This window comes from Anser anser, assembly GCF_964211835.1.
Source record: "Anser anser genome assembly, chromosome: 2".
NCBI classification, from domain to species: domain Eukaryota; kingdom Metazoa; phylum Chordata; class Aves; order Anseriformes; family Anatidae; genus Anser; species Anser anser.
The window spans coordinates 159698555-159718025 of record NC_139721.1 but is presented as its reverse complement, the minus strand read 5'-3'; the positions used below and the strand labels follow the sequence as shown (position 1 = coordinate 159718025).

The 19471-nt window shown below is 48.6% G+C and overlaps 2 long non-coding RNA genes across 2 annotated transcripts; both read left to right on the top strand.

Annotated features, from left to right (window-relative positions):
* The first annotated feature begins 4070 nt into the window (after window positions 1-4070).
* LOC310893299 lies at window positions 4071-7056 on the top strand. The gene is made up of 4 exons (XR_014578883.1): window positions 4071-4262; window positions 4493-4584; window positions 5390-6691; window positions 6774-7056. It is a non-coding gene; the product is annotated as an uncharacterized lncRNA (long non-coding RNA).
* Window positions 7057-10694: 3638 nt separating this feature from the next.
* On the top strand, window positions 10695-19424 carry LOC310893176. The gene is made up of 3 exons (XR_014578781.1): window positions 10695-10916; window positions 13571-13701; window positions 17525-19424. It is a non-coding gene; the product is annotated as an uncharacterized lncRNA (long non-coding RNA).
* The last annotated feature ends 47 nt before the right edge of the window (window positions 19425-19471 follow it).

Sequence of the window (19471 nt, the reverse complement as noted above, 5' to 3'; positions counted from 1 at the left end):
CCAGGCTACTGAAATGCGAATGCTGCATGTGCAGAGGGAGATCGGGAGGTTTGGGCAGGCGGACTGCCACTAGCACCTGCCTTTGATGATAGCTGGCCCATTTCCCATTTGGCAAGGGAGATCTTCGGGAATCACTCTTTCACAGACTACGAACGTTAGGTAAAAATAAAGAAGAGTATGTTTCTTACTATTAGCTCCCTAGCAATGCCGTGAATAGCTTCATAGTGATGGGGGCACAGAAGTAAAATAAAACCAGATCCTAGGCACCCGTACGCCAAGTCCGATCCAGTGGATTTCTCTCTCTTCTGTCTCTGACCAGCTCTTAGGACACTTACACAGCTGTGCCATAGCTGGAATCCATGTCTCAAGCAAAGCCTTTGTCCTAGACTTGCTTTTGCTGAAAAGAGCATTGATTTGAGGACTCATATTTCCTCAGACAGGTTATGGGGGCATTTGTAACCTCGCACATCCGAACGCTCCCTGTGGTTCTGTTTATTCACACATCCCTTCCCCAGGGATTTCCTGTGAACCATAACTCTGAGTACCTGAACCGTTAACATCCCTCCTAGCAGATTACCGAGCTCATTCCCCCGTCCTGCCCTGAAGCTTTAGGAATGTTTCCATCCCTGGCATGAGTAGGTGGAGCCATCTGCTACCCAGGCAGTAAGCAGAATTTGTTAATGATTGTCCCAGCGTGATAAAAATATAAGCAAATCATTAATCCGTTTCACACTAAATTGTGTGGTCGGGGTATATCCCTGTGCGTGTAGCTTCCTTAGGCCCTGACACCCAGAGAAACTAGTACACAGGGGTTTAAGCAGGCACGCTGTGTGCGGGTCACGGCTAGCAGCTTGCTGAGCCTGGAAATAACGCCCGCCAACTGCAGAGAGGTTTGGGAGGCTGATGGATACGGTGAAAGGGGTCTTTAGCTGTCTGTGCTCTCCCTGGATGAATAAACAGCTCCAGCCCCGCTGGCTGAGATGGCATAAATCTCGGCGGTGCCAACATCTCACCCCGAAAACTCAAAAGCGAATGCTGAGAAGGAACCTGAATACAAGTGAGTTCAGAAGCTGAAACCCTCTGTCGTTTCATAGGGTTTCCTATAAAATTCTCCCAGCTGATCCAAACCGATCCCTACCTCCACAATGTTTCCAGCTGCCTGGCTGCTTATTTACTCCCCATCGTTAGTATCTGGGTTCTCTCCAAATAATTTTACAGAGATATCTCCATTTCACTCTTCTTTCACTCCTTTTAGGGAAGGGGGTTGATGACTTCATAGTTTCTTCATCCATAACGCCAGGTGTCTGATGTGTGGGGTGATATAATGTGTAGGCCTGAAGATCACATTTGGCCTGATCCAAACCTCAGTGCAATTTATTTATTTTTGATTTACTGCTGTGGGTTAGAACTCAAGGCTACTGAAACAAAAAATGTCTTACTAGTCATCAAGACTATTCTTCGTCCGAAGGGTGAATCCCGTTTCACATCAGACTTGATTTACCCTTTCTATAATACTTCGGTTAGGTCAAAAAAGAGAGATTATTTCAGGCAGCGTATAATTAACCTGTGAATCCTGGTGCCACAGCAAAGCGCGGAGGTTACCGACGCCTGATTTTGCATGTGGAGTCTTGTGTGGAAAGCACTGAGGGGCCACGCTGCATGGCAGCAGCCCAAGGCAGTTTTTACTCTCCCGGTAAAATGAGGCTGTTTGTGTTACTGGCTTGTTGCAGTCCCCCATCTGTTTCTCCGAGCCTGCTGTCTTCGGTGATTTTAAGCTTTTGGAACGGATAACAACAAATGTATTTTGGTGAGCGGTTTGACAACCTGTATCAGTCTTAATTCCGTAAAAGAAATAAGGCAATTTAGACTAAAATCCTACCCTTGTTCAGAGGTAAGGTAGAAATTAGAACTAAAAACTGGAACTGAACAAATAGAAAAGAGGAAAGATGACATGTTTTGCTGAAGAAGGCTCGCTGACCCTGCGAGAGGCTTGGCACGAAACAGAGCATCCCCAGGATCCCTCTGATTCAAACTGATAACTAACAGCTTTTCGAGGGGAAAATGGGACAGTGATTCTTTTTGCCTGATTTTTTTTCCCCCTTTTTCCTTTCTCTAAAGTTTTCTTTATCTTTTTACCTTTGTGCTAGAGATGTGTACGCCCAGCTTGCTTTTCTCACCAGGCACCATCTGCAAACGCTCTGCTGAGCAGCACGGGAGGGACCGCTTGGAACCGAGTCAGCTCAGGTACTTCAGCCCTTAGCAGCTACGGCTTGGATGCTTCTGCACCCTGGTTGCCAGCACAGTGGGTTGCAGGAGGGTTTATTAATTCACCTCCGATGCCAGGCAAACGTACCCAGCCAGCACGGGTTCGGGGCTGAGCCTGTGTTGGGGGCCACGGAGCAGAGACGTCCGAGGGGCTCCAGGTCTACCACGAAGCAATGCTTCGTCCGCTGCGCTGAGCCAGATGTGGCTTCACGTGGCGATCGTGGGACACCTTGTCGCTGTCCTCCCACTGCTGCCGCTCCCAGGTGTGTGACACGTGGCACAGAAGGTGCTCGAGCCGGTTGCAGGCAGGACCAGCTGCGCGCAGGCAGGGTTTGTTAACGCCGGGCTCAGCACCGTGTCAAGGCAGCTGCGTTGCTCCCGGACCCAGCTTGGCCCCAGAACAAGTATAGCTTCATCTGTATGCGCTGCGCAGCCCGAACCGGTAAATCATATGGCAGCCGAGCTGACTTTGCGCAAAGGCATCGGAGGTACATCTAAATCCTGACGGAGTTTTAAAAATCAAAATTCAGGTCGCAACGCAAAGGTAACTGGGGGAAATGCAGCGGCCCCCACGACCTAGGAGGTCAAGCTAATTGATACAGCGCTCTGCTCCCGTGTTAAATCGGTGAATCTGCAGCCAGGGCTCCTAAGCACAACGATCATTAATACCGAGAGCAGTGCCAGTAAGGAGATGAGCGGAGAAGTTAGCAGAGCCATGCTGCAGCGAGGCATGTAATACCCCGTGGATCTGAGCAGGCAAAAGGGAACAGCTACCGGCCCCTGGCACTGGGGGAAGAACGGAGAATCCCAGTAAAAAAAGAGGCCACAGATAAATTCTGGCGTGTGGATATTGGGATGAGAAAGAGGGCTGGGTTCACGCAGGGAGCTCCTGCAAAGAAGTGGGAGGTTTCTATAGCAGGAACTTCAGGGGAGTGAAGGATTGCCACAAGTCCTCGGCTGGCACAGTGAGCTTGGAGATTACAGGATTAATAAAATATGCAGTCCCTCCTGCTAACGGTGTCAGTAATCACCATAAAGATTAATGCTAATGTTGATATAAATAAAGCTATACGCAATTATGCTCGGCTAAGGTCAGGAAGATATTCTTTTTCTGGATTGAACGACGAAGTGCATTGTCTGCACTTAGGGACAGGGGCTGGGAAGGGGAGGGTTTAGCTCGCCTTCTGAAAGATTCAACACCGACCACGCTCAGAGACAGGATGCTACATCGATCTGCTCGGGAACGACAATTTCTCTTTTCTGCAACAACCGCAAAATATTTGTGCTGGAAGTTCAGAAGCGTTTGGCCTCACTTAATTCGATACAAAAAGATCTTGGTTGACAGAGCGATATAAAACTGCCAGGGTGATCTAGTGAGAATCTTGTTTATGCTTCTGCATCGGAAGAGTTTGTCTTAGGAGAAGGCAGGAGCTTAAAGTACAACCTGAATGTAAACATATAAATAAACCAGTCTGGCGTTTACTTTAGGCTCTAAATTGTAGCTCTCCAAATATAAATAAAATAGCCTGGTATTTATTCTAGCTCCCACTTGAAATGCAGGCTAGCGTGCCATCGGTTTGCTCTAGTTGAGTGGCATGCTAATACTGCAGACCCACTGTCAGTCGTGCTGGCGTACTCACTTAATGGCTTGCAGTTGTTGCTATTAGCAAACAGTAATTGCTTGTGATTGAAGATATACCGTAATCCCCCTTTTAATTCTTTGTTTTCAGTTAATCATTGAAATGTCATTGTATCAGGATGGTAATTGTGGCGCCTTTCGTTTTGATCGGTTTAAAATACAGGTGCAAGGGCTGTTGTGTAAGATCAAGAGAAACTGGAGAAAGCTTCAAGCCTGTGCAGCCTCCTGTCCTGCTCCCTGCGAGGCACAACAAAACTTCCCGCAGTGCAAGAAATGAGGACTGGCTGCATCTGAAAGCACGCAGAGACTTCCAAAATGGAGCCTTCAAGCTTCCCCACATAAATCAAGACTTCTGCGGGTATAACGGGAGGGGGTTTGCTGGGCCGGGGAAAAAAGGAGGCGGCTATTAATCCTGGTGCCGTGGCTGCACGGTGGGAGCGTGGGGGAAGCTGCCAACTCCGTCCCCCTGCACAGCTCCAGCTGCAGAGGGAGTGCAGGCAGAAATCTCCCCCAGCACTACCCTTTCCGTCACCCAGCCAAAGTTTTGGGCAAATAAATAGCCTTTGGCGTGTACCCTTTGTTCTGCAGCCACCAGGGGAGAAGGCGGCTCACCGACAGGAGCATCAGAGAAGTGTCCGAGGTTAAGGAGGACGAACCCGAGCCACAGAGGTGTCATCTAGGTGAGGTTTTCCGTACCTGCAGCTCGGCAAAGGTGTCCTGATCGATTTGTACGATCTGCCTGTCAAATCCAGATAAGTGTTGCTGTGCTGATGAAGGATTATAAATCAACTGGGAAATGAGTTGCGTGGCATTCTGCTCCACCCGATTAGTTTTAGTACTGGTGCTCAAATCTGTCCAGCAGTTATCTGGAGTAACTGCCTGGCCTTTGCGAAGCTAGTAATGAATAACTAAGCTTTTTACAGTCGAAATAATAAATGAGGCATTAATGGTAAATTAAGGAATGTGAAAAAAGCCAGCCGTGCAGCAATTACTGTCAGTTAGCATCTAACTAAGATTGTCAGCTGTGGAAGCATTCACGGATCTGGGTAAACGAAGGAGTGATAAAATCACCCGGTGTCTATAAACATAAATCAACATCAATAAAACACCGGCTGCATAGATTCTGGGAGTGGACTCAGCAGCTTTAAAGCTACGAAATTTAATTTCCTGATCACCTCACCTATGAGCCTACTTCAGCATCCTACTCCTCCTAAATGCATTATATCCTAAAAACGCATTAAAATCTTCCTGTGCAGACGGTTGCACTGAATTCCTTAAAACACACATATATAATACATGTAGAACACCTAGGAGTAGCGAGGTATAGCTGCATCAGGGACGGAGTAGGAAAAGAAAGGCTTTGCAAGCAGAAAGAGTAACTTGAAATTATCTAATCTGTGTTCTATTTATAACTGAGAGCCATGAAAAAACTATGAATCTAGTTGTTAAAAGCTAGTTTAGAAACCTGTGTTCCTTGGTTTTCAGATCGTGGCCACACGAGGAAATGTTTCGTCAACATTCCCCAAAACTGAGCTTCGCTGCAGCTGGCCAGCATCGGCACAGCTGCCCAGATCGAGGTCCACATAATAGAAACGGGTTTTGAGTGTAATTTCTGACCCAAGAATCGGAAACACTCAGGTCTGGTTAAAACGCAGAAGCCAAGAAGAATCAGCGGAAAACTTCATTCGAGAGGATTTAGTCACATCTCTCCTCCGCGGCCACGTCTCTCGTGCGTGCCCTGCTGGCAGTGACAAGCGTGCTTGCGGCTGAGTCCAATTCTCCTGGCGGGCTAAACGGGAGCAGACGGTGTCCCCTCATCCTCAGGTGAAAATGATTCATTTCTTGCAACGAGAATGTGTCTCTGCCTCTCGCCCGGACCATCTCTCTCTTCATTTCCTTCCTATTCTCCCCTCTGCCAGAGCACTGCATCAATCATTTCCCTTCGCTGAGGACTATCTCTGCTGCAGACTTGTCTCAAACGTTCGGATGATGAACTCGCTGTCAGCAGGCACCTCCTAACGTGTGGCTCGACTGAGCTGCCACTGACCCCTCGCAGGCACTCGCTCACACCCTACCCCTACACGCCGCTTTTTTTTTGTTGACCTGGTTATAGGGAAATGAAGGGGAAAAGCGGAAAACGACGAGCATGCAAGCAACGCTGCCGGGGAGCAAAAAGCCCATGGGAAGAGCGGTGAAAAATCACACACAGCAGAGAAAGTCTCCAGAGGGAAGGCGAAGATTTAGGGCAGCCAGACAGTAATTGCAGTGTTTGCAAAAGTCAGCGTGCCTGCACCGTGTTATTTACAGCAAACAATGGGATCGCTCGGCACAATCCTCTCTCTGTTCCCGAGGCTTGTGATTTTGTTATTTCGTTGTTGCTGTTGTTCAGTCCCCATTTGATCGGACTTCCCAGAAAATTTTCCCGAGGCTTTGGCCTCTCAGATGCAGCTTTTCGGACTGCTGTGAGCGCTGTCGATATCAGAGGTTCTCAAACAAAGCGGAGTTGGTTAGGCTGGGTTAGGCATAACAGGAGTGTCGCAGAGCCACGGCTGGGTAGGCTTTGCTCCAGGAGGCAGGTTTCTGGGACAAACAATATCTGTGAGCACAGACATCGTTTGCTGGGGGCGATGCAATGAGAGCTCTTTGCAGGAGGGTTGAGAAAACAAAATTGAAACCACTTTTGAGCCACTCATCAGGCTGTTGTGCAGCTTCCAACCCTTCTCCACCAGCGCTGAATTTCATGGAGAACTCAGGAGCTCCCAAGCTGTAGGGCTTGTATAAACATGGGTATGTAGCCATTTTCTACGTTCTTCCCTGCCTAATACCCACAAAATATCGTCCTGTTTAGCCAATGTTTTTTTTTCTGCAGCATGCATACAACGTGTGGGCATTGCTTGTGGAAGCAGCCCTCTTGTTCAGACCGCACAGAGCTCTTAACTGAAGGGGAAGCAAGATTCGGAAGTGTCACGCTCTGCTCATATTCAGATTTTGGGTTGCACAAGCCAGTTTTGGCAGAGAAGATACGGTAAAATATCGACGTGAAATAAGAGGATATTTGGATGGAAACAAGTGACCAGTATAATTTCTGCACCCACGTGATTTTTGTTCCAAGAAAATACATTTGTGCGTGGTTTAACCCGCGTAATCTCATAGTTCAGTGCATGTTTCTCATTCTTTTGCGTGTCTTTATGAAGAGGCGTCGCTGTGTAAACCTGATGCAAGGTTCTCCTCCCACCAGCACAGGTGTTAACTGGGTAGCAGCTGACTCACCTTCTCCTGATGCACCACTCCCATGGCACATCTGTGATACCAACACCTCCAGACATTCCTCCCCTGAGTCCAGCCCCAAATAATCCCAGAATTGAATTACAATATATGAGGTTTTTAAAGCAAGGAATCGGGGGGTTCTTTTAGGATTTTAGGGATTCATATTTTTGCTCTGCATTGTGAGATCCAGAAACCACCTTTCCTTTACAAAGAAGGTTGAGACTTCCCCAGGCTTCCCATTAATGAAGAATTTGGAACATTAAAAAAAAGTATCTTAGGTCATGGGAAAATCGGTGAAGATGATCACAGTGCTCAAAATAAGCTATGTGAGCTCTTTTCTTCTCTCTACATACCAGATGAAGAGCTGTCTAATTTTCAGACTGCCTCTCATATACCTGGAAAGGAGAGGAACACTCAAATAAAAAGTCAAATGATAGAAAGGATGTTTCTTATGAGGAACATGTGGGATTGAGGATTTATGGACTGAAGCGGGTTGGGCAGATAGACTGTGTAGACACCATACAGGCTGGAAAGAGATGCAGCTGGAGGGAAGGCAGCCTCTTTCCCCCAAAAAGGACTACCTGGGGATGTAGGTAAATGCACTGCAGTTCCCTAAATACACTGTATTTCCCCTCATGGTGAAGTACATGCGTTCTTCTTACGGAGAAGTTCTCCAGGGACACTCAGAAGCTACTGTTTTCTCTGTCTCATCAGTGAAAGCCCGTAGGTGTGTGCAGGTGGATGTGTGCCCGGAACCTGTAGGCGTGCTTGGGCCTTGTTTACCCAAGGGCACGGCAGCAAAGGTGGCTTGGTGGCACAGCCTCTCGGTGCGATACGGCAACCGGAGAATACAGGCTTTGTGTGGCCTGTGCTCAAGGAGCCACCCCTCTATTCCCAGGCTAAACGAAAGGTGTGTCGGGAGTTATGGGCTTCACCCGTGTCGCAATGCAGCATCCGATTGCTGGGAAGCCACGCTGCAGGTGTGCACGGGATATCCCACTCGCCGCTCTTAACCCTGTGCAGCTGGTGGCAAACGGCGGGACGAGCAGATTACGTTTCGAAGAGTTGCACAGCTCCGGACTGGATGCAGCCACAAGGGCACGATGAAGAGGCAGGGTGTGCAGTAACTGTTCTGCCGTGGTCTGGGCGTGTGGCATCAGGTCGCAGCAGCAGAGGTGTCACAGTCCTTCCTCCTGTGTTCAACTCATCCCTGGGATACATCAAACGGGTATATGAGAAGGGACAGCAGCTCTGATGTTCCTAGCTGATGCTGCCACTGAAATTCCCCCTGTAACTACAACCAGCCACTTTTGATACACATTTTTAACTTGTAGTTTTCCATTCCTGTGCATTCAGCACACCTGTGCTGCAAGCAGGGTGGATGATGTTTCCCTAAAGGGCTAATCCTAGAGATCCTTGGGGAAAAAAGGGTCTTTGAACGTACAGCACTGCATGTTGGCCTACTGCTAATCGGTAAATGTAACTTCCAGTGGAGTCTGGGAGGAAGAAAAACACCCTGAAAGCTGGTGGGGAAGGGTTAACAAATGAAATAAGGATGGGAAATTGAAATATTCTTTCTGGATCAGAGACAGAAGGTAAAAGTGCTCATCAAGCACGGAGTCTCTTTATCTGGTATCTGACAGTGCCACGGGGGACAGCGAGATGCCTGCAAACCAAGGTCACTGCCTACCTCTCGCTCCGTGCTGGCACAAAAGGGAAAGCTGGGTCTCCAGCACAGCCGAGCCGATCGAGTGACACAAGACAGGAAGGGAAGAGTGGAAAAAGGCAGAAGTGCCAGCACCCACGTTGTCAGACATTCGGAGCTAAAAGGGATGAGGAAATTACTCAGTCTGACCTCATTTTTGATTAGATTTTCCCCCACTTATTTCTCCCAAGAGCCTGATAACTTGTCATTTAAAGAGGAACTGAGAAATGCAGAAGCCTGCATATAACAGGTAACATAAATCTTCCCCCTTCTTGAGTGCAGAATCAGAGGAGAAAATTGAACAGGTTTAGGGCCAAATTCTGAAAAAAAAAAATCTGCACGTACTTACCCAGTGGACCAGATGGACATATCCAAATTGGACACATCCAAACCAGTAAATTTAATAGGGCCAGGCACTGGTGTGGACACTTGTCCGTAGGCATCTGTGCTGTCTGGCTGCTGGCACTGCTTTTGGTTTGGCTTTGCCTTCTGCATAGAGGTCAGGGGCCAGCGGCTTCTCCTGGTCAGCAGGAGGAAGGAAACCACCTTGCCCTGGGGGGAAAGCAGCGATATAAATTTATTCAGTGATATAAATAAGAGCCCTGACGGTGCCAGGTCAGAGGATGAGGCCTGACCTTTATTTACAGGTGTAGCTATAGTCAATTAGGTTATCCGTGAGCCAAAAAAAAAAATGCCCAAGTTTTTAAACTGCCTCCTGTGAATGCTTTTTTAGGTGCCACAGCATCGCCTGAGGCGGAGGAGGAATGCTGGCTTTTCGGGGGAAGAGCTGTCATAACATTTATACAGGGCTGAGTGTCCTGCCTGTTCCCAAGAAACAGCAAATCTCTCCAACATTAAGCAGATGTCATCTTTGGAGAAGTCTGAAGCTACCGCAACTCAGGATGAAGGGGAGAGGGAAGAGAGAGCGCGAGGCTCTGTGCTGAGGGACACAAAGCTGTGACCAGCTCCCTCACGGCCTGCACCAACTCCCAGGCAGCTTGAGAGGGCCCTGGCCGAAGCGTCTGGTCTTAAATGTTGATAGAGTGTGGCAAGAGGATGTGAAGAACCAGAGGAGGCTTTCCTCAGGGTGTTGCATGCACCACTAGCCCCTACAACCTCCTCCCTTCCCCTCACAAAGGGGCTGTAGCTGCCTGTGCTGAAGCCGTGCAGCCTTGGGTCAGCCTGCCGCGAAGTGTGAGTGAGGAATTGCCATGGGAAGACCCATTTGGGGTTTATTTCTCATATTTCAGGAACTCAAGCTCATGCTCAGCTTGAGGTTTGTCTGTGCCCAGCCTCCCACCTTGCTGATCCCGGCCTGAGTTGGCTTCCTGGCCCTGCCTGGATGCCATGGACGTGTCTGGAGTCTGCTGGACCCTTGGTTGCTCTCGTTGGAGCTCTCTGCTCTCCTTGCTTGGGGGCTGTGGGACCAAGCCCTTTGTTAGGAGGCTCCTGACTTGTCTCCGAACCCTGCACGGGGCTCCGGCCAGCCTACAGAGGTAGGTCTTGGCCTTGCTTCTCTGACACACATGGAAACGCTGCTTCCACGCCGCCTGTATGGGTGCCCACTGGTTCGACCCCAGGCCAGGAAGAGCCTGCATGGAGCATCTCACAGTGCTGCCCCCTGAATCGTGGCCCTTGGCCACCTCAGGAAGAATCTGGCATGCCAGGGGATGGGATGCACGCTCAGCGAAGACCTGAGCATTTCATAACAGCTGCCAATCCAAACCCAAACATTTGCGAGGCATGGGGACAAACTGTGATGGGAAGGGAGGTGGCTGTCACAGCCCTGAGTGCCCCGACAGGCTCTGCAACCTGCCCCTCCTGTGCCCAGGGTCAGCCCTGACGTAGGACAGCTGTAAACTTGGATCAGACTGCTGCACAAACAGCTCGGCTGGGAGAAAGAGCTACGAGGAGTCCTGTCTGGTGCCTTCACCCACAAACCCTCCGGCACTTGGCCCGTGAGCTCTGGCTGTGCCCTGCTCCGCCTTGCCAAGCCACCCACTTGTGCTTCTTCCTGCAGAGGGAATGAGGAAGATGAAGGTCAGGGTAACAGCAGAAAAATTAAGGTTTATTTCCAGTTTGCTTGTTTAAGTTAGGATTAAAGCGGTGTGATTCTTTGCCAGTACAGATAAGCGCCTAACTGATTATTAATTCCCTTTGCAGAGGCATTGTGTCCTTTAGACCCCCCTTCACGTGGACTGCAAGTCAAGTACGGGATGAAAGCGTGTTGATGGGGCCACATTTAGCAGAAAACACAGCTGGCTTATTGCTTGTGCAGCTCAGGCTTTTAAAAGTCAGAGTACGCAGGGCTCCCTGCTGATAAAAATATTCCAAGTTGCTGCTTGGCTCATGGGTGAATGCAATGTGAAACCTCCTCAAAGCATTCGGTGGTATTGGCTCAAAATATTCGCATCGTCCTCCTGCACCGCTTCTTTGGTTGCACCGATGGGCCCGTGGGGCTCTGCTCTGAGCTGGATTGGGGAACTGACGGAGCTCTAAAAGAGATGACTTCTTTAAAGAGAGGTCCACTGCCTCTTTTTTCTTGCTCTGTTCTCCGATCCTTCTCGCAGCTTTCCCCACCGAACCCGTCATGTCGCTGCAGGACAGGAGCGAACAGCGGGGTGCAGGAATACTTCGAGCCGGTTGTGTCACTTCTACGTCATGTGGCATAAAGTTAAAAGCTGCAGCGAACTGCTTTGAGGTTAAGCTGCTGTCTCTGTCCTCCGAGAATTAGCTGGGGGATGAGAGGAAAGAGAGAGGGAGCTCAGAGTACATGGACTTGCTTGGGGAAAAGCGGGTGGTGGACACTCCTGTGCAGCTCCTGCCTGGCCCCGCAGTGCTGATGAAGTCAGGGGTGGACTGGATGGACTGAGCTGATCCCATCTGATGGCCCTCAGATTTCTGAGTAACCAACTAAGCTCTGAGCTGCGCAATAAGGACTCACAAGTTGCAATTCTTTGGTAAGACTCCAAGCTGTCTTTCACCCATTCAGACTTTTCCATGAACCACTCAATTTTAATCCATAGGTTTAAAATGCAGTGACTGCGTGATTACTAAATTAATGTCTTTCAAAGTTCACTGCATGTCACTGGGAACACTTTGCTACAAGCAATAGAAAAACGAGATGAGGCTAGAGCTACAGGATAAATCTATCCAGCGATAATTATTCTTGAAGGAATAAAAATGATTTGTTAGGGAAGTCGTCGTTGTAGGCTATGGAGGAGCAGGGGGAACAATCTGTGTGTAAGTCATGAGGACATCAGAAACAAGCCTGAGAAATTCAGGGTAATGTTTAATTACCACAACGTTTAATACCACAATGTTTAAAAAAAAAAACATGCAAAAAAGTCAGTATGCATTTACATATTGATGTAGATGTAGAGACAGAAGAGGTGGTTCTACATGCCGTGGGCAGCTGGGCTGTGGAAGTCGTTGCCAGAGGCTGTGGGTGCAGAGGTTTACCTGGGTTAAAAGGGAAATTAGGATTTGGGGGAGGAGAGATTTGTTGAGGATTACCAAGCAGACAAATCACATCAGGTTCAGGAAATTCTCTGAGAGGAAAGCAGTAGGAACTGGAAGAGCAGTTGGTGGGGAAGTATCACTGTTACTTTCCTTGTCAGCTGCTTATGGACACTGTTGGAAATGAGGCACTGGACTAACAGGGTGTCTGGTCCGAATCAGTACCCTGGTCCTTTTGCCCTTATGACCTAATTATTTATTTATTGGCATTCAACAGTTAACAGGACAGAACTCAATAATCCTTTAGTGACTCCCCTTCTCATACTATGTTTAAAACTAATCCTATTTCCTGAGAATGTTTATACAAACCAACATTACATTTCTTAAATGCATGTGATGAGTTGCATACAATTTAGTGAGCGTAGTAAGACAAACATCTCACGCTCATCAAATACTCACAGAACTGAGGATTTACACGACAAGTTACATCACGGTCATCCACAAGGACGTGGGGCAAATGCAAGGTTTTACCTCCTGTTACAATAATAAACGAGCAGTTCTAGAAGTGAAAAAGTCTACTTCCCAAATTCCTAGGAAATGAAAGTTCAAGACTTTGCTTCTTATGTTCCTCCTTTTTTTGGGGAAAGAATGAAATGAGCAACGTGCCCATGCCACAAAGAGGTGACCTGGGCTGAATTAGCCAAGGTGTCCCTAGCAGGACAAGGAGGGGACCCTTCCTCTCCCCTCAGCACCGGTGGGGCTGCACCCGGAGCGCTGGGCCCAGCTCTGGGCTCCCCAGGACGTGAAGGACCCGGACACCCTGGGGAGAGGCCGGTGAAGGGCCAGGAAGGGGCTGCAGGGCCTGGAGCCCCTCTGAGGGGAGGAGAAGCCGAGAGCCGGGGCTGCTCGGCCCGGGGAAGGGGAGGCTCTGGGGGGTCCCGTTCATGCCCACCTGAAGGGAGGATGCAAAGAAGATGGAGCCGGGCCCTTGTCAGCGGAGCTGGGACAGGACAGGAGGTGCTGGGCACCAAGTGGAGCACAAGAGGCTCCCCTGAGCCCCAGCAGAACGGTGGGGCTGGGGACTTCTTCTTGGGGGTCTCCAAAAGGTAGTTGTGGGGCTGAGCACCAGCTCAGGGTGGCCCTGTGATGCTGTGAGCATTGCAGTGTAGTTCAGGGCTTGACTGTGTATTTATGCTTGTGCGATACAAAACATTTAATGGTGTTTCTCTTGACAGCCTGCCACCCTGCTGAGAGCGTGGGAGGGCAATGTGGCAGCTACGGAAGAAACACTGGCTACAGACCAGCGTCCTGAGCCACCTTGCCTTGTCAGCCGTTAGCAGAGGAGCATCATCGTGCAAGGTCTCAGGTAAGACATAACAACTTCACTCGGAAAATGACTAATCTAAAACATATTTTCAGTGAAGCTGTGATGACTGGATATGCTTAAAATTGAGCACATTCAGGTTTTAATCTTACACACACTTTCCTATTTTGCAAATAGTTAAGACTGACTATTTGCATAGCTAAAATATACAATAGTTGCTGAGCTCCACTGTTGACACGCACAAGATGTATCCACATACCATAAATAAGTGTCTGTGGAAGACATAAAGACGGTAATAGCCTTCTCTTTCAGGTTGGGGTGTACTTTTCTTTTTAAAGCAGAACTCTGTACCATCAGTTGGATAACTCATACATGTTTATCTTGGAACCAGCACCGTGGCCATCTGAAAACAGGATCTGTGTCCAGTGCTCTTGCTCACTCAGGAAATATTGGTGAAGACATTTGAACTCTAACAAGTTATTATGTCTATTTTTTTTTTTAACATCACTGTCGAATGCCAATTTGTATTCATCCAGAAATATGTCAAGGTCTTTGCGTGTCAATGTGTTTATTTCCACTTGAATTTTAACCTTAGTCAAAGTTTCAGTACTTGCCCTGCACTTTGAAAAGTGCTCTGTTGTTCCCCAGCCATAGCTAGGATCGTTAAATCCTACAAAGTCCTGTAGACAAGTGATCTAATAAAGCAGCCCTTTGTTTTGTGGCTGGCATGAAAATTCAAACATAAGGTCAGTCAAAAAAATGTGCTTTTCTGAATGAGGAGGGGAAACTAGTGGATGAGTACCCTGCCTCCTTCTAACCACCATGCCACAGCTATAAGAAGTTAATTTGCGTTTAGTGCCAGAGATGAAAGTGTAAAAACTCATTCAGTGGAACAAGAGCAAGTTATTTCCACAGCACGGCACCTCTCTTGTTGGCTGGCACTTCCACAGCCCCCTGGGGACTTAAGAACTATGCATGATTTTGGGTAATCGACTCATCCAGGCTGCCTAACCCTGAATGCGCCATGGTCTAATGTATGCTAACCCCAGCCCATATCCCTTTGTGGAGGGAAACCTCCAAATAAATTCATCACTCATTATCAGTGTGATAAGTGTTATCGGTGTTCGGTCTTCCATCAGCTCAAATTCAGTATCGGGAAAGTGGCCTGGCTGCACAGCAAACTAGGAGCTGCTCTGTTTTCAAGCTGTACAGTTCTTTTTTTCTTTCTTTCTTTCTTTTTTTCTTTTTTTTTTCTTTTGGAACATCTTTAAGTTACTTCATGCTTGAAGTGGAAAAATTGAATAGTCTGAGTGGCGGCAAGTAGTTTTCTGTCTGGTTTGTTTTTGCTAACCGTTGCTATCACCACCTCACAGCCAGTAGGTGAAACAGCTCTTCAGCAGCAGGGCTTCACGCATTGTCAATGTGCTGGTTAACACAGGATGATTCTTCAAACACTCGAGTACTCAGCAATGGGTGATTTTTTTTTTTCCCCCCCAAATACTCAGTCTGTGCTTTTGTCTTTGACATGACGATGTGCTGCTTCGAAATACAAGCAAAGATTGGCCTGCTTTCCCTGGCAAAGCTTCTCATACAAGGATACAGATCATCTCAGCTTATCTGGTTCAAGCCTGTCTGCACGTAACATTGTTTTCTTTGGAAGTTCAGTGTCTTTGTTCTATGTTTCATTGTTCTCAATTCTTCCAGTCAGAGCTGTGGCAAAAGAAAAATCAGCGTTTTGTTTCTTTTCCCTTCAGCACCAGTGGGCAAATGCTGATGCAGGAAACATTTTTACCTCAAAATTGTTTGGGCTCAGCCTTCAGACTTATCTCAGATACACTGCCCGTAGCAAGGAGGAACAGTGTTGGGGGACTGGAAGCAGACTGGTGGAGCAACAGGAAAGGCATGGAGCATATGGTGGTCGGTGCAGCCTTCCCGACAGAGCTGCAGCACTTCAATATTTTTTCTTGTTGGCCACCTCCTTTTTTTCTGACAGCAGGTAGTGGGAAAGAACGGCAGTGGCTCTGCCTACAAGAAGTTGCAAAGCATTGCCTGGAGGGATGTTTACCAATATTCTCGGCCACTCTTGTGCTCCAACTCTGTGTAGCCGGTAAGGTGGAGCCCTGCAAAGCACTGGCAGTCATTCATTGGGGTGCTGCTAAGCTATGATAACATAAGGAGTTCACTTTTGAACATACAATGAATATTTGAAGACCAACCCTCCGGTCTTTGTAAAGGACAGAGACCTTGTATTTTTTCTACTGCATTATGAGAAATGGGTGGCAGGAAGCTTTTTGTCTCTAAGTCAAGATGAGCACGATCGACCATAATCTCCGCTGTGCAGTGCTAACCATCTGACACAACTTCTGTCCGCTCATCCCTCCTGGGCCAGTAACAATTCAGTCACAGCTTGAGTAACAGCCCTGCTCAGACTTCTGGCCACAGAAGTATCTTGAATATTAAAAAGCTGGAAGAGTAAAAGAGGGAAGCGAAGGCTGGAGTCTCTACTGCTTTCAAAGGATGCCTGTTTTGGGCTAGCAAATCCCCACTCAGCCAGACTTTAGCCAGCTCCTCAAAAGAACCTGTGAAGCAAACAGACAGATTGTGACACCCCAAGATCTCAACCTGGCTTCCCTCTGCCTACTAATAAAAGCGGCTGCTGCTAACAGAGCCTGACAGCGGTGGTACACACAGTTCTGCCGGTCACGGGGAGAATGATGTGCCACAGCACAGCACCTTCTAACATGCCCAGAAAGTGTAAACGCAGCAACAGATCAGTATCTGGTGTTAGCTGTTACATTATGGACGTGCACATGGGCAGGTGTATTGGGTTTACACGGCAAGGTTTTAGTAGTGGGGGGCTGCAGGGGTGGCCTCTGTGAGAAGAATCCAGCAGCTGCCCCATGTCAGATACGGGCCAGTTTCAGCTGGCTCCAAAGGGACCCACTGCTGGCCAGAGCCGAGCCATGAGCGATGTTGTTTGCGCCGCTGTGAGGGCAGATTTAAGAAAGGGGGAAAAAAATCCTGCTGCACAACAGCAGCTGGGAGAATGAGGAGTGAGAAGCAGCCCTGCAGCCCCCGAGGTGAGTGCAGCAGGAGGGCAGGAGGTGCTCCAGGCACACAGCACAATTCCCCTGCGGCCTGTGGAGAGGCCCCTGGTGGAGCAGGCTGTCCCCCTGCAGCCCACGGGTCCCACACGGAGCAGGGGCAGAGAGTGACCATGAAGGAGCAGCGGAGACGAAGCATCAGGGACTGACCGCAGCCCCCATGCCCTGTTCCCCTGCGCTACTTGGGAGGAGGAGGGAGAAGAGGATAGATAGGGGAATGCGTTTTCGCTTTTAGTTTCTCACTGCTCTAGCTTATCATTAATATGTAATAAACTACATTAATCTCCTTATGTTGAATCTGGTTTGCTCATGACAATAACTGTTGAGTGATCTCCCTGTCCTTATCTTCACCCTTGATCTTAACCCTTGAGCCCTTTTCTTCGTATTTTCTCCCCCTTTCCGTTTGAGGAGGGGGAGCGAGAGAGCGGTTGTGGTGGAGCTCAGCTGCCCAGCCGAGTAAAACCACCACAGAAGGTGATCAGCTTCCTAACGGAGATCTAAAATATATAGAGAAATATCTACCAAGCAGTATAACTATTTTAGTGGTGCTGGTAAACAGAGAGATGTTGCCTTTAAAGGTAGCACAAATGAAATCAAAATGAGATCAAAATACACTGCACTGTAGGAAGTGGGCAAACAGCACCCTGCATAGATGAACGGAAAGATGGGTTTGGAATTAAACTGCATTACTGTTCTCCTCTCACCCCTCCCATCTCAAATACATAATTTTCCCCTAAAGCAGGTCATTTTATTTTCACCAGCAGAAAGATTCCAAAGCAGCAAAACTCAGCGGGGATGGAATCGGACTGTGAAACAAGCAAGATCTGCACCAGCATGATGACATGCTTTGATGACTGGAAGATGTTAGAAGAACAGAAGAACTTTAATGGTTATTCAGTGCTCATGGTGCTAAGCAATGCTGCTATTACTTAGAAATAGCAACAACTTGATTATACTCAGATAATGTCCCCATGTAAAGATCTGTGAGTTCGGAGCTGTCACATTCAATAACTTAGGTTTCTTTATACTGTTTTTATCCTGCTATTGTTGAGATGAATGTCCCATGAGAAGATATAGTTTGTGCTTAGTAACTGCCACAATGCCCGCAACAAGGAACGGGGATCACTCCTGATGCTTCTGGACTTTTTTATGTACATGGCACCACCAGAAGGAAGGAGATAACCTGCTTTGCTATGCAATGTTCCCACTTCATCTTCTGCAGTGGCTGCTAATTGAAAAGGAAAATCCATTTGTCACCTAGGATGTACTGTAGTGCAGACTTCATCTTGAAGTACCAGTGCAAGAACTAAGCTAGAGGGCTTAAGTTTTACTTTCCTCAACACCTTCCAGAAGAGCCTGGTAACACTGCTTCATTTTTGACTTGGTGTCCAAGTGTTTTGACCTTATGTGGCAAGGTTTTGGTAGTGGGGGGCTGTAGGGGTGCCTTCTGTGAGCAGAGCCCAGCAGCTGCCCCATGGCAGATCAGAGCCAGCTACAACTGGCTCCAAAAGGGACCTGCTGCTGGCCAGAGCCGAGCCATGAGTGGTGCTGGTTGGGCCTCTGGGAGAGCAGAGTTAAGGGGAAAACCTGCTATGCTACAGCAGCTGGGAGAGAGGGGTGAGAAATGGGAGAGAAACAGCCCTGCAGCCCCCAAGGTGAGTGCAGCAGGAGGCAGGAGGTGCTCCAGGCACGCAGCACAATTCCCCTGCGGCCTGTGGAGAGGCCCCTGGTGGAGCAGGCTGTCCCCCTGCAGCCCACGGGTCCCACGGCAGAGCAGGGGCAGAGAGTGACCGTGAAGGAGCAGCAGAGATGAAACGTCAGGGACTGACCTCCATTCCCTGTTCCCCTGCGCTGCTTGGGTAGAAGAGGGTGGATGGGGGAAGGTGTTTTTGGTTTGCCTTTAGCGCTCACTGCTTTAGCCTGTTAGGCAATAAATTACACTAACCTCCCTATGCTGAGCATTTTGCCTGTGATAGTAAGTGGTGAGGGAACTTCTTGACTCTATCTCAACCCATGAGCCATTTTCATCGTATTTTCTCCCCTGGTTCTGTTGAGGAGGGGGAGTGAGAGCAGTTGTGGCGGAGTTCTGCTGCCCAGCAGGGTAAAGCCACCACAGCAAGTGAGCTGGGCACCTCAGCTGCTGGTCAGAGATCTAGGGAGAACGCTCAATGGCCAGTATAGACATTGTGTGTAGCATTTCTTTACTGAACTTAAACTGACAAAATAATAAATTAATAAATAATAATAAAAAAGAATCTGTCCAATTCCATAAAGTTGACTAAGTTCTAGGACAAGAGGGAATGGCCTCAAGTTGCGCCAGGGGAGGTTCAGGTTGGAAACGAGGAGACATTTCTGCTCAGAAAGAGCAGTCAGGCGTTGGGCCAGGTTGCCCAGGGAGGTGGTGGCGTCCCCGTCCCTGGGGGTGTTCAAGGAGAGGTTGGACGTGGTGCTTGGGGACATGGTTTGGTGGTGACATTGGTGGCAGGGGGGTGGTTGGACCAGATGGAGGGCTTTTCCAGCCCTAATGATTCTGTGATTTGATGATTCTGTGACAGGGTGCTTAGCTCCGTTTCTCACTGCTCGCCGTGCAATCAACGTGCTTTCGTAACCGCTTTCCCCTCACATCTCTCCTCACGCTGAGGAGGGGCACCGCAGGGCCGCCAAGTCAACCCCACACAGGCTGCGAGCCCGCCCCCCCCCCAAGCCCC